General features: G+C 40.3%; 1 pseudogene; it reads left to right on the forward strand.

Annotated features, from left to right (window-relative positions):
* The first annotated feature begins 5,147 nt into the window (after positions 1-5,147).
* LOC128043840 (glycine cleavage system H protein, mitochondrial-like) lies at positions 5,148-5,666 on the forward strand (annotated as a pseudogene).
* Positions 5,667-15,139: the final 9,473 nt, after the last annotated feature.

Genomic DNA, 15,139 nt, shown 5'->3' on the forward strand with positions numbered 1-15,139 from the left:
TGTTTTTGAATTTACCAAGGTGAGGTTTATGGCCCAGGATGTGATCTATCCTGGAGAAGGTTCTGTGTGCACTTGAGAAAAAGGTGAAAATGATTATTTTGGGGTGAAATGTCCTATTGATGTCAATTAGGTCTAACTGGTCTATTGTATCATATAAAGTTTGTATTTCCTTGTTAATTTTTTTGTTTAGTTGATCTATCCATAGGAGTGAGTGGGCTATTAAAGTCTCCCACTATTATTGTGTTATTGTTAATTTCCCCTTTCATACTTGTTAGCATTTGTCGTACATATTGGAGTGCTCCTATGTTGGGTGCATATATATTTATAATTGTTATATCTTCTTCTTGGATTGATCCTTTGATCGTTATGTAGTGTCCTTCTTTGTCTCTTTTCAGAGCCTTTGTTTTAAAGTCTATTTTATCTAATATGAGTATTGCTACTCCTGCTTTCTTTTGGTCTCTATTTGCATGGAATATCTTTTTCCAGTCCTTCACTTACAGTCTGTATGTGTCCCTTGTTTTGAGGTGAGTCTCTTGTAGACAGCATATATAGGGGTCTTTTTTATATTGATTCAGCCAGACTTTGTCTTTTGGTTGTGGCATTCAACCCATTTATGTTTAAGATAATTATTGATAAGTATGATCCTGTTGCCATTTACTTTATTGTTTTGGGTTCGAGTTTATACATCCTTTTTGTGTTTCCTGTCTAGAGACTATCCTTTAGCATTTTTTGGAGAGTTGGTTTGGTGGTGTTGCATTCTCTCAGCTTTTGCTTGTCTGTAAATCTTTTGATTTCTCCTTCATATTTGAAGGAGATCCTTGCTGGGTACAGCAATCTTGGCTGTAGGTTATTTTTTCATCACTTTAAATATGTCTTGCCATTCCCTCCTGGCCTTAAGAGTTTCTATTGAAAGATCAGCTGTTATCCTTATGGGAATCCCCTTGTGTGTTATTTGTTGTTTTTCCCTTGCTGCTTTTAATATTTGTTCTTTGTGTTTGATCTTTGTTAATTTGATTAATATGTGTCTTGGGGTGTTTCACCTCGGGTTTATCCTGTTTGGGACTCTCTGGGTTTCTTGGACTTGGGTGATTATTTCCTTCCCCATTTAGGGATGTTTTCAACTCTTATCTCCTCAAATATTTTCTCATGGTCTTTTTGTCTTCTTCTTCTGGGACTCCTATGATTCAAATGTTCGGAGTTTTAACACTGTCCTAGAGGTCTCTGAGATTGTCCTCATTTCTTTTAATTCGTTTTTCTTTTTTCCTCTCTGATTCATTTATTTCTACCATTCTGTCTTCTAATTCACTAATCCTAACTTCTGCCTTGTTATTCTACTATTTGTTGCCTCCAGAGTGGTTTTGATCTCATTTATTGCATTATTCATTATATATTGACTCTTTTTTATTTCTTCTAGGTCCTTGTTAAACCTTTCTTGCATCTTCTCAATCCTTGTCTCCAGGCTATTTATCTGTGATTCCATTTTGATTTCAAGATTTTGGATCATTTTCACTATCATTATTTGGAATTCTTTATCAGATAGACTCCCTATCTTTTCCTCTTTTGTTTGGTTTAATGGGCATTTATCTTGTTCCTTTACCTTCTGAGTATTCCTCTGTCTCTTCATCTTGTTTGTATTGCTGTGTTTGGGGTGTCCTTTCTGTATTCTGGCAATTTGTGGAGTTCTCTTTATTGTGGAGTTTCCTCACTGTGGGTGGGGTTGTACAGGTGGCTTGTCAAGGTTTCTTGGTTAGGGAAGCTTATGTCAGTGTTCTGGTGTGTAGAACTGGATTTTCTCCCTCTGGGGTGCAATGAAGTATCCAGTAATGAGTTATGAGATGTCAATGGTTTTGGAGTAACTTAGGGCAGCCTGTATATTGGAGCTCAGGGCTGTGTTCCTGTGTTGCTGGAGAATTTGCATGGTATGTCTTGCTCAGGAACGTTGGCCTTTGGGTGGTGCTTGGTTTCAGTGTAGGTATGGAGGTGTTTGATGAGCTCCTGTCAATTAATGTTCCCTGGAGTCAGGAGTCCTCTGGTGTTCTCAGGGTGTGGACTTAAGCCTCCTGCTTCTGGTTTTCAGTCTTATTTTTACAGTAGTTTCAAGACTTCTCCTTGTATACAGTACTGTTGATAAAACATCTAGGTTCAAGGTGAAAAGTTTCTCCACAGTGAGGGACACCCAGAGAGGTTCACAGAGTTATGTGGAGAAGAGAAGAGGGAGGAGGGAGTTAGAGGTGACCCGAATGAGATGAGGTGGAGTCAATACAGGAGAGAGCAAGCTAGCCAGTAATCACTTCCTTATGTGCACTCCACAACTGGATTGCTCAGAGATGTTCATGGAGTTATACCAAGAAGAGAAGAGGGAGGAAGGAGATAGAGGTGGTCAGAAGGATAAAAGTGGGGAATCAAAAGGAGTGAGACAGATCCAGCCAGTCATCAGTTCCCTAAGTGTTCACCTCCCGCCCGAGGCCAGGGGCGGTGACCCTGAGGAGCCGCCCCAAGCCTGAGGCCTGGGGCAGCAGCTGGGAGGAGCAACTCAAGGAGAGGTGGCTGTGCAGGCACAGGAGGGCCTAGAGGAGCTATCCCACATTGAAGGTCAGGAACGGCGGCAGTAAGGAGATACCCCTCATCCAAGGTAAGGTGCAGCAGCTGTGCTTTGCTGGAGCAGCCGTGAAGAGATACCCCATGCCCAAGGTAAGAGAAAACCAAGTAAGATGTTAGGTGTTGCAAGAGGACATCAGAGGGCAGATGCACTGAACCATACTCACAGAAAATTAGTCAATCTAATCACACTAAGATCACAGCCTTGTCTAACTCAAGCCATGCCTGCAGGGTAACCCAAGACGGGCGGGTCAATGTGGAGAGGTCTGACAGAATGTGGTCCACTGGAGAAGGGAATGGCAAGCCACTTCAGTATTCTTGCCTTGAGAACCCCATGAACAGTATGAAAAGGCAAAATGATAGGATACCGAAAGAGGAACTCCCCAGGTCATTAGGTGCCCAATATGCTACTGGAGATCAGTGGAGAAATAACTCCAGAAAGAATGAAGGGATGGAGCCAAAGCAAAAACAATACCCAGTTGTGGATGTGACTGGTGATAGAAGCAAGGTCCAATGCTGTAAAGAGCTATATTGCATAGGAACTTGGAATGTTAGGTCCATGAATCAAGGCAAATTGGAAGTGCTCAAACAAGAGATGGCAAGGGTGAACGTCAACATTCTAGGAATCAGCGAACTAAAATGGACTGGAATGGGTGAATTTAACTCAGTTGACTATTATATCTACTACTGCAGGCAAGAATCTCTCAGAAGAAATGGAGTAGCCATCATGGTCAACAAAAGAGTCTGAAATGCAGTACTTGGATGCAATCTCAAAAACGACAGAATGATCTCTGTTCATTTCCAAGGAAAACCATTCAATATCACGGTAATCCAAGTCTATGCCCCAACCAGTAATGCTGAAGAAACTGAAGTTGAATGGTTCTATGAAGACCTACAAGACCTTTTAGAACTAACACCCAAAAAAGATGTCCTTTTCATTATAGGGGACTGGAATGCAAAAGTAGGAAGTCAAGAAACACCTGGAGTAACAGGCAAATTTGGCCTTGGAATGTGGAATGAAGCAGGGCAAGGACTAATTAGTTTTGCCAAGAAAATGCACAGGTCATAGCAAACACCCTCTTCCAACAACACATGAGAAGACTCTATACATGGATATCACCAGATGGTCAACAACGAAATCAGATTGATTATATTCTTCGTAGCCAAAGATGGAGAAGCTCTATACAGTCAACAAAAACAAGACCAGGAGCTGACTGTGGCTCAGATCATGAACTCCTTATTGCCAAATTCAGACTTAAATTGAAGAAAGTAGGGAAAACCGCTAGACCATTCAGATATGACCTAAATCAAATCCCTTATGATTATACAGTGGAAGTGAGAAATAGATTTAAGGGCCTAGATCTGATAGATAGAGTGCCTGATGAACTATGGAATGAGGTTCATGACATTGTACAGGAGACAGGGATCAAGACCATCCCCATGGAAAAGAAATGCAAAAAAGCAAAATGGCTGTCTGGGGAGGCCTTACAAATAGCTGTGAAAAGGAGAGAGGCAAAAAGCAAAGGAGAAAAGGAAAGATATATGCATTTGAATGCAGAGTTCCAAAGAATGGCAAGGAGAGATCAGAAAGCCTTCTTCAGCAATCAATGCAAAGAAATAGAGGAAAGCAACAGAATGGGAAAGACTAGAGATCTCTTCAAGAAAATTAGAGATACCAAGGGAACATTTCATGCAAAGATAAGCTCGATAAAGGACAGAAATGGTCTGGACCTAACAGAAGCAGAAGATATTAAGAAGAGGTGGCAAGAATATACAGAAGAAATGTACAAAAAAGATCTTCACAACCCAGATAATCATGATGATGTGATCACTCATCTAGAGCCAGACATTCTGGAATGTGAAGTCAAGTGGGCCTTAGAAAGCATCACTACGAACAAAGCTAGTGGAGGTGATGGAATTCCAGTTGAGCTGTTTCAAATCCTGGAAGATGATGCTGTGAAATTGCTGCACTCAATATGCCAGCAAGTTTGGGAAACTCAGCAGTGGCCACAGGATTGGAAAAGGTCAGTTTTCATTCCAGTCCCTAAGAAAGGAAATGCAAAGAATGCTCAAACTACCGCACAATTGCACTCATCTCACATGCTAGTAAAGTAATGCTCAAAATTCTCCAAGCCAGGTTTCAGCAATACATGAACCGTGAACTCCCTGATGTTCAAGCTAGTTTTAGAAAAGGCGGAGGAACCAGAGATCAAATTGCCAATATCTGCTGGATCATGGAAAAAGCAAGAGAGTTCCAGAAAAACATCTCTTTCTGCTTTATTGACTATGCCAAAGCCTTTGACTGTGTGGATCACAATAAACTCTGGAAAATTCTGAAAGAGATGGGAATACCAGACCACCTAACCTGCCTCTTGAGAAATCTGTATGCAGGCCAGGAAGCAATAGTTAAAACTGGACATGGGGCCCCTGCGGCCTGGTCCAGCCAGCTCACTCCTGCTCGCTCTGGCCCGGGGCCGCCCCGTCCCGCCCCGCCCCCGCCGGCTGGGGTGCCCTAGGTGCCCCGCGGAGACCCTCTGCACTGTTCGAACATGGTTCTGCGCGCGGTGCGGAGCGTACCGACCGTGGTTGGCAGCCTGCACGCCATCTCAGCACCCAGTGCGCCCTGCTCGCTGCGGCCCTGGGGACTGCAGCGGGTGCCATCCGGGCGCTGCACACCGGCCCTGCTCTGCTGTCGGTGCGGAAATTCACAGAAACACACGAATGGGTAACAACAAACAATGGTGTTGGAACAGTGGGAATCAGCAATTTTGCACAGGAAGCTTTGGTAGATGTTGTTTACTGTAGTCTGCCTGAAGTTGGGACAAAGTTGAACAAACAAAAAGTTTGGTGCTTTGGAAAGTGTGAAAGCTGCTAGTTAACTTTATTCTCCTCTATCAGGAGAAGTAACTGAAATTAATGAAGCTCTAGCAGAAAATCCAGGACTTGTCAACAAGTCTTGTTAGGAAGATGGTTGGCTGATCAAGATGACATTCAGTAACCCTTCAGAACTAGATGAACTAATGAGTGAAGAAGCATATGAGAAATACATAAAATCTATTGAGGAGTGAAAATGGAACCCCTAAATAAACTACTTTGAAACAACTTAATCTAGCATAGTTGTCTGAAATTAGTGGTGGATAGGCATTTAAAAAACAATTTTTAGCAAAAGAAACTACTTGTAACAATGTTTCCTGAAGAAAATACCGCTTAACTTTCTAATGGCTTCAGATAAACACTGTGTATCTTTTCCACAGCATCCTGTGATTTCTGGCTAGGCTCCAGTTATAATATTCAGAATTCCTGAAATTATCTCTGGTAAAACATTACAAAAATTATGTAATTCAAGGATAACATGGTTATCTTAAACCTTATATGACGCTGTAACTTGCTTACAGCTATCCTTGGATTTGGGTCAAAATTATCTTCCCATTAGAAATAACTGCCAGTGAAGAAAAGTTTGCTAGTTGTATAGTGTCCAATGAAGAATATTACTATCTTAATTTTGCAATATACTGTGTTTGCTGGTGCTATTTTTATACAGCAAAGTAACAGCCTTGCAGGAGAATAAACAATTTAATAATAAAATATGCAACTTCTTAATCATAAAAAAAAAAAAAAACTGGACATGGAACAACAGACTGTTCCAAATAGGAAAAGGAGCACGCCAAGGCTGTATATTGTCACCCTGCTTCTTTAACTTCTATGCAGAGTACATCATGAGAAACTCTGGACTGGAAGAAACACAAGCTGGAATCAAGATTGCCAAAAGAAATATCAATAACCTCAGATATGCAGATGACACCACCCTTATGGCAGAAAGTGAAGAGGAGCTAAAAAGCCTCTTGATTAAAGTGAAAGAGGAGAGTGAAAAAGTTGGCTTAAAGCTCAACATTCAGAAAACGAAGATCATGGCATCCGGTCCCATCACTTCATGGGAAATAGATGGGGAAACAGTGGAAACAGTGTCAGACTTTATTATTTTGGGCTCCAAAATCACTGCAGATGGTGAGTGCAGGCATGAAATTAAAAGACGCTTACTCCTTGGAAGATAAGTTATGACCAACCTAGATAGTATATTCAAAAGCAGAGACATTACTTTGCCGACTAAGGTCCATCTAGTCAAGGCTATGGTTTTTCCTGTGGTCATGTATGGATGTGAGAGTTGGACTGTGAAGAAGACTGAGCACCGAAGAATTGATGCTTTTGAACTGTGGTGTTGGAGAAGACTCTTGAGAGTCCCTTGGACTGCAAGGAGATCCAACCTGTCCATTCTGAAGGAGATCAGCCCTGGGATTTCTTTGGAAGAAATGATGCTAAAGCTGAAGCTCTAGTACTTTGGCCACCTCATGCGAAGAGTTGACTCATTGGAAAAGACTCTGATGCTGGGAGGGATTGGGGGTAGGAGGAGAAGGGGAAGACCGAGGATGGGATGGCTGGATGGCATCACGGACTCGATGGACGTGAGTCTGAGTGAACTCCGGGAGATTGTGATGGACAGGGAGGCCTGGCGTGCTGCGATTCATGGAGTCGCAAAAAGTTGGACATGACTGAACAACTGAACTGAACTGAACTGAAGTGTTCTCCAGTGTCTGGAATACACAGAGATTCACAGAGTTGGGTAGAGAAGAAAGGAGGTCAGGAGGAGACAGAGGTGACCTGGTGAAAAAAAAGGAGAGTCCAAAGGGGGAGAGAGCATTCAAGCCAGTTATCTCACTCCCAAGTAAAAATGGGTACTGAAGATTGGGTTCTTAAAGGTACAACATTGATAACAAATACCAAAAAGCAAAGATTAGAAATCTAGGGTAGAGTTTGGAATTTCAAAAATACAATATTAAAGAAAAGAAGAAAAAAAGAGAAAAAGACAAAAAATAACAAAGTCACAAAAATTATAAATATATATATGATGTTTGTTTTTTAAAAAATAAGGTCTTTTTTTTTTTGCAAAGTAATAATAGGTTATAAGAGTGAAAAGTCAATGAGTAATATAGGACTTAAAAATTAAAAAATTAACAAGAGAATGATCATAAATATAGTAAAAATATATTTAGGACTTTCTCTGGTGTTTTTGTGGATATTGTGGGGTCGGTTCATTTTCAAATAGTTCTTTGGTCCAGCTTATATTTCTCAAAATCTATAGGCCCCTTCTTATGTAGTTGGTACTAACGACAGGGTTTTAATCTATTGCACCTCTCACTTCCAAGGTGCTTCCCTCTATTTTAGCTTCTTCTGTTTGCTAGTCTCTTCAGTGTCTGATTTCTGCCCTGACACAAAGAGGGCGGTTCTGGTTACTTCTATTTAGACTCAGTTGTTCAGTCACGCTTTGGGAGGGAGGAACGCTGCAAACAAATAACACTGGCGTGTGCTCGCTGTGCCTCAGCCACACTGGGCCTGCCCCCACTCACAGCCTGTGTTCCCTCCCTGCCCACACTGTTTAGGCTCTAGTTGCTCCACCAGGAACCATCCGAGGCCGGCCCTGGGCTGCATGGACCTCCCAGGTCTAAGCTGCTCAGGTTCAGGCACTTGGGAAGTCCTCAGAGGTGCAGACTCCCTGGGCCTGCGTTTTGTGCCCTTTCCAGGTCTGAGCAGCTCAGATGATGAGGTGTTTGGCGAGCGCAGTCGCTGTGACTTATCACCTCCCCCATTTCTGGGTGTACAACCGGCACACCTTCTCAGGCAGATGTTGACCGTCCAGAACCCCAAGAAGTCTTAGTTAGCAAAGAAGCCTGCTTAAAATTTTGTAGATAATGTCTCTCTGGGGCTGCAATTGCCCCCTTCTGGCTCTGGCTGCCTGTCACCAGAGGGGCATGGTCTGCAGCCGGCTGTCTCTGTTCAGTCCTTTGTTCTGTGTGCGGGCCTGGTGGTGTCCTAGGTTAGGACTGGCTTTTTGTGTGGTAGTTATCCCACAGTCTGGTGCTAGCCCAAATAGTTCGCCCAGACTGCGCTCGGGGCACTCAGGTCAGATCCCCACTCTAGGCAATGCAGCCCACGCCTCCTCGCCGAGCCCCCGCTTGCCAGTGGTGGGTGCAGGCATCTGTGCTGCTTCTCCGCTCGGGAGCCACCGTTGGGCTTGTAATCTGTGGATTTTAATTATTTATTTATTTTTCCTCCCTGCTATGTTGCGCTCCGTGCTTCCAAGGCTCGCCACAGACTCGGCAGTGAGAGTGCCTCCTGGTGCTTGGAAACTTCCCTCTTTTCAAGACTCCCCTCTTGGGACAGAGCCCCGTCCCTACCTCTTTTGTCTCTTTTTTTGTCTTTTATAATTTTTTCCTACCTCCTTTTGAGGACAATGGGCTGCTTTTCTGGGTGTCTGATGTCCTCTGCTGGCATTCAGAAGTTGTTTTGTGGAATTTACTCAGCGTTTAAATGTTCTTTTGATGAATTTGTGGGGGAGAAAGTGGTCTCCCTGTCCTATTCCTCCACCATCTTAGCAGTGTCTCTCGATAGATATAGTTTAAATTACTATTGGTTTAAAGATATCAATGATTAGATTTCTTATCTATGCATACACACAGAAACACATGCAAATAAACTTGCATATTTATATATGTAATATTTTTTATAACTCAAACTTTTTTTTTTGGCGGGGAAGGAAATCTGTAACAGGATATTTGAGAGGGATAAACCTAGAAAGGATTCATGTGAAGTCAGGACTGTGAATCCACAGTCTTATACTTAATGAGTCCCCCCACCCCCACCTCGTCCCCCTCTCTGCCCTCCAACTCATCCCTTTTTTCTTTCCTTTGAAAGGATTTTATAAGTTTAAGAGATTCAGGCAGGCAGAAGAGCACCTTTTCCTTTTTATAGGATCCCATAACCCTTGATTCCATCCCTAAGTAAGCTAGGTGGGACCATGTTGACGTTTCTTTATACCTAAGTCCTAAAATCAAAGTAATCTCTGTTATGTTTATCCTAAATCCTAACAATCTGGTCTCTCTCATTTATCCTTACATGGTGAGAAAAACCTAAGCTCACCGGATGTTATGACCAGGTACAAGAAGTAGGGCTGTTGGTTCATCTCTGAGACTTGGAGCAGAATTGGCTTAGGTGCCTCTCTAGAGGTCTTTTCAGAATGGTTTAACTCCTGAAGGGCAGCTGATTCTTCTCCCACGCACTGGAACAGATCCTCAGAGGCTCCAAAAGGGAGTTGGGAGTAGAACACTCAGTCAGATCTTCAACTTCTATACTTGTGACTCTGGATATCACCACCTCTAGTACTGAAATCCTTCAAATTGTACTTGTGTTCACACTGACTTCCTGTAGGGAGGACCAAGGAAGGAAAGGGGCAAAGGGAGGTTCCTAAGATCCTTTCTGAGATCAGTAAGACTCTGACATCTTTTTATGTATTCTTTTTTGTTTTGTAATTCTAGAGATTTTCCATCCAAATGCTCTTTTAAAAGTTTGATGGTATATTTGATATCATACATTTATTATTATGGCTTTAACATATAAAAGTGAACTTTTAGAGATTTTATTATTAAAGATGAATCATTTTATGAAAAAAAAAAGGGGAAAGAGGGTAATCATTTATCCTCTTTCAAATACTATAGATTCATTCACTTATGTACTTATTTCTTGGTGTTATAAAAATGAGGAGATCCTGCATTGTTCATGTTAATTTCTCATGGTTTCTCTTGTACTGAGATTGTAGAGTAAGTTTTATTGCCTGATTTAAATACATACAGAGATATTTTGCTGATCTTGGAATGTATTGCTATTTCCCAGTCCAATAAATCAAGGAGGCTGACTGAGAGCTCTAAAATAACTAAATAACCAGGTTGTTGAGCCACTAACAGGCATAGGCAATTCATCACATAAATGCTATGTGCCACAACAGGTAAGTAAGAGTTTGTGAATGATATGTTATTGCCCTCTTTTGGTTTATTTATTTTTAGTTTAGCAGAGTAAGTCACTGGGGCAGAGACTAGGAAGAGGCGGATATAGAGAGGAGAGAAAAAGGAAGGAAAGCTTTATATTTTATTGATTTCAGAGGATAAAAAAATGTGTTATTTGTGGAGCTAGAAGAGGTTATTTAGACATTCACTGTTTTAATCACAGCACCATGACTTTGCTAAGGATGTTGTTATAAGCAAGGATCAAGAAGAGAACTTTAACTGCTGTTAATAAAACACGTGTAAGGCCTGTTTCCATACATCTTAAAAAATTTAATGAGGACAATTGCTCTCAAGCTTTAGTTTGCATATATATCATGCAAGACTGTTTGAAATTCAGATGCTCAGGTGCCTCTTAAGATTCTGACTCACTCCTGGAGTGGGCACCAGAAGCTGCATTTAAAATGTAAGATGCAGATATGGCCTGTTGTCAGTTCCTCCACTGCATCCTGCCAGAACTCTGTAATGTTGGAAAAATAGGACAGTAAGTCTTAACCAAGTATTAATCATTACTGTGCAATAATATCCATTCAGAGCTTGGTAACACCTCTCACTTATTATTAAATCCTTATTGTGGTAATGGCTTGTCTTTGATGATGTTCTGTTAGAGGTGTCTTGGCATTCATGTGCTTTGAGTCACAGGATCTGTCTTTGTTGCTTAGAAACAGTAATCAATTGTGATTTAAAGAGACAGAGAGAGAGAAAGAGAGAGAGAGCCATTCAAAATCTTTTCCAAGCTCAGAGAATTGATCAGAGTCAGAAGAACCAATCTTGGAAAAGGAGCATGCCTCAAGGCAGTTGTGTGTGGGGCTGTGGGGTCTGGCCGGAAGAACTGCCTGTGAAGTTGCCCTGAGGGCAAAGTTTGTGCCTTGTCCTGCTGCTGATGCCTGTGACAGGAAGACCCCACCACAAACATCAAAGCTCGGGGCGACTATTACAATTTGTTCTGCTCCCTTTTCTGGCTGGTGGTAGGTAAAGACAGAAGAGAAATCCTCAAAGCAGATTTCTGAGACTGTCTTGAATCCTTACGTTGGGCACCAGAGAGTTCCTGATCTCTGCAGCTTTATTTCATTTGGGGTTATAGGTGAGAAAGCATAGATATAAATTACATGATTAATTATTCACACTGACTAGTACAGAGTTAGTGGAGAAAGTAAAAGGTCATCTGTGTCTAGAAATTTAATTTTTAAATTATCCTTCATGACATTATTCAAAACATAATATTTCTTTTGTTTTAAGATACATATTCATACAAGTCAGAAAAAATATATTCCATATTATATCCAAATTGTTTTAATATGTATATAATGCTTAAAATGACTTACTTTCAAAGAATAAGAAAGAAATCACCGTAAGAAAGATACATCACTGGAATGAGATATCTATTTTGATATCTCACATATTTCTTTGGATAGTACTGGATGTAAGTAAGTACTGGATAGTTCTTGGAGCGTAGTATCTACTAAAAGTATATGGTCAAATAGGCACATGAAAAGATGCCCAACATTGCTAACTTAGAGAAATGCAAATCAAAACTACAATGAGGTATCATTTCACACCAGTCAGAATGGCCCCCATCAAAAAGTCTATAAATAATAGATCTTGGAGACAGTGCAGAGGAAAGTGTACCCTCTTACACTGTTGCTGGTAGTGTAAATTGGTGCAACCACTGTGGAGAACAGTATTGAGGTGCCTTAAAAAACTAAAATTAGAATTACCATACCATCCAGCAGCCTCACTCCTGGGCATATATCTGGAAAAGACAAAAACTCAAATTCAAAAAAGACATAGACACCTCAGTGTTCATAGCAGCACTACTTACAATATATAATACACAGAAGCAACCTAAATGTCCACTGATAGATGAATGTATAAAGAAGATGTGGGGTACACACACACATATGCATGCACACAATAGAATATTTGTTGTTGTTCAATTGCTAAGTCATGTCCGACTCTTTGGGACCAATGGACTTCAGCATGCCAGGCTCTACTGTCCTTCACCATCTCCCAGTGTTGGCTCAGTTTCATATCCATTGAGTCAGTGATGTAGTAACCATCTTATCCTCTGCTGCCCCCTTCTCCTTTTGTCTTCAATCTTTCCCAGCATCAGGGTCTTTTCCAGTGAGTCAGTTCTTCCCATCAAGTGGCCAAAGTATTGGAGCTTCAGTCCTTCCAATGAATAAATGGAATATTACTCAACCATAAAAACAATGCCATAATGCCATTTGCAACAACTTGGATGGATGTAGAAATTATTATACTAAGTGAAGTAAGACAGAAAAAGACAAATATCATATGATATCACTTATATGTGAAATCTAAAAAATTAATACAAATGAACCTACTTGCAAAACAGAAATAGACTCATAGATATAGAAAATAAACTTATGGTTACCAAAGTGGATAGCAGTGGGAAGGGATATAAATTAGGAGTTTGGGATTTAACATATGCACACTAATGTATATAAAGTCTTAATAGATAAACAATATACACCTATTGTATAGCACAGGGAGCTATATTTAATATCTTCTATTAGCCTATAATGGAAAAGAATATGAAAAAGAACTTAAACAATAGATGACCAACTTTTTTCCTGTTTATCTATTATATATGAATAAACTAATAAAACTATTAAACAAGACACTTAGAAAACATAAAGTTTGTCTTTGTTAAACACGAAATGTCTTTTTAAACTTTTTAAAATTTTATTATCTTTTTGAAATTTTTTTTGACAGACAATATTGGCTGCATGAGATAATTGAACTTTCTTGGTTGATTGAAAACTGGAAGTTCCTTAAGATTCTGGTTTGACTTTATTCAGGAAAGTAAGCACCCCCTGATTATACTTCAGAGGCTAAGTTCACAGCTAAGCCATGTGGTTACACTAAGGTGCATGGTGGGCTGGAATCTCATTATTTTGAATAGGTGCTGAGTGAGCCAATGTAGCCCATGTGCTATGCTGCTCAGCCTGGAGAGCATATGCAGAGAGAGAGTGAAGAGGTGAGAGAGGGGGAGGCAGGGGGGAGGAAGGTAAAGACATATTTAGAGAGAGAGAGAGAAAGAGAATTATTTCAATGGCCGGGTAATCTAGACAAAAGACAGAGGAATGCACAGTGTGGGGGGTGGGGTGGGGAGTGGGAGGTGGTGGTGGTGGTACTAAGTGAAACAGCCTATCAGCCCTTTGAAAAAAACAATATTTTTAAAAAGCATTTGTGGGGAAGGAAAGCCTCAATAGAAATTAAATGGGATTGTGTTGAAGGGAATTTAGAGCTACTGTCTAAATGTCATTGTTATATCTTTTTCTTTTTAATGAAAGTTTAAAAATACTAAAACTAGGTTAATTTTTTATGTTATATATATAGAATTATAATTAGTTGTTGTTTAGTCACTAAGTCACGTCCGACTCTTTTGTGACCCCCATGGACTGCAGTCCACCAGGCTCCTCTGTTCATGGAATTTCTCAGGCAAGAATACTGGAGTGGGTTGCTATTTTCTTTTCCAGGGGATCTTTCCTACCCAGGAATTAAACCTGCATCTCCAGCATTGGCAGGTGGATTCTTTTTTTTTTTTTTTTTAAATTTTTATTTTTACTTTATTTTACTTTACAATACTGTATTGGTTTTGCCATACATTGACATGAATCCACCACGGTTGTACATGCGTTCCCAAACATGAACGCCCCTCCCACCTCCCTCCGCATAACATCTCTCTGGGTCGGCAGGTGGATTCTTTACCTCTGAGCCACCAGGGAATCCCAGATAAGAAGGTAGTAGGTATAAAGCTGGGCTTCCCAGATCGCTCAGTGATAAAGAATCTAACTGCAGTGCAGGAGCTGAAGAATATCATGGGCAGAGCAGCCCGGTGGGCTACAGTCCATAGGTCGCAAAGAATCAGACACGACTGAAGTATGTTAGCATGCACACAGATAGTAAGCTAGCAGATGCTACTGTGTATAATACAGCAGTTTAAATTAGGTTCCAATACTGTGTTTGAAAAAGAATATAGTTGGCTTTTATAATGCAACATTTCAATATATAAAATTTAGTAAATTTAGCTTCTACTATTAGGTTTTCATTGTATTACTGTATTGTATATTGCATTCATCTCTGTCAGCAATCTGTCTTTTTTGATTCATTTTGAGGTATACTGCAGATGTGAGTACGTTTCTCACTAAATATTTTAACAATGCATATCTTTAACTATAGTTGAATATATTTTTAGGGTTTTTTCTCTAGAAGTAAAATGTACATGTAATAAAATTCATAAAGCTTAAATTATGCTTTCTGACTTTATCAAATGCATTTACCTACATAAACTGAATCTCTATTAAGATGTGGTTCATTATGATACTTGGAAAGTATCCTTGCATCTGTTTGTAGTCAATCCCTGTCCTGCTTCCCACCAAAGAGGCAATCATTTTACAGTTTAAAAAAATTATGAATTAGCTTTCTCTTTTCTAGAACTCCACATAAATAAGATCATACATTATGTGCACTTTTAGATAAGGCTTTTTCAGCCAGCATAATGGGTTTGAAATTCACTTGTGTTGCTGTGGATATTGTTAGTTTGTTCCTTTTCACTTCTGAGTATACATTCTATGAACGAGCACAGTTTGCTTATTAATTCTCCTTCTTATGTACACTTGGGT

The sequence above is a fragment of the Budorcas taxicolor genome, chromosome 2, assembly GCF_023091745.1.
Source record: "Budorcas taxicolor isolate Tak-1 chromosome 2, Takin1.1, whole genome shotgun sequence".
In the NCBI taxonomy this organism is placed as follows: domain Eukaryota; kingdom Metazoa; phylum Chordata; class Mammalia; order Artiodactyla; family Bovidae; genus Budorcas; species Budorcas taxicolor.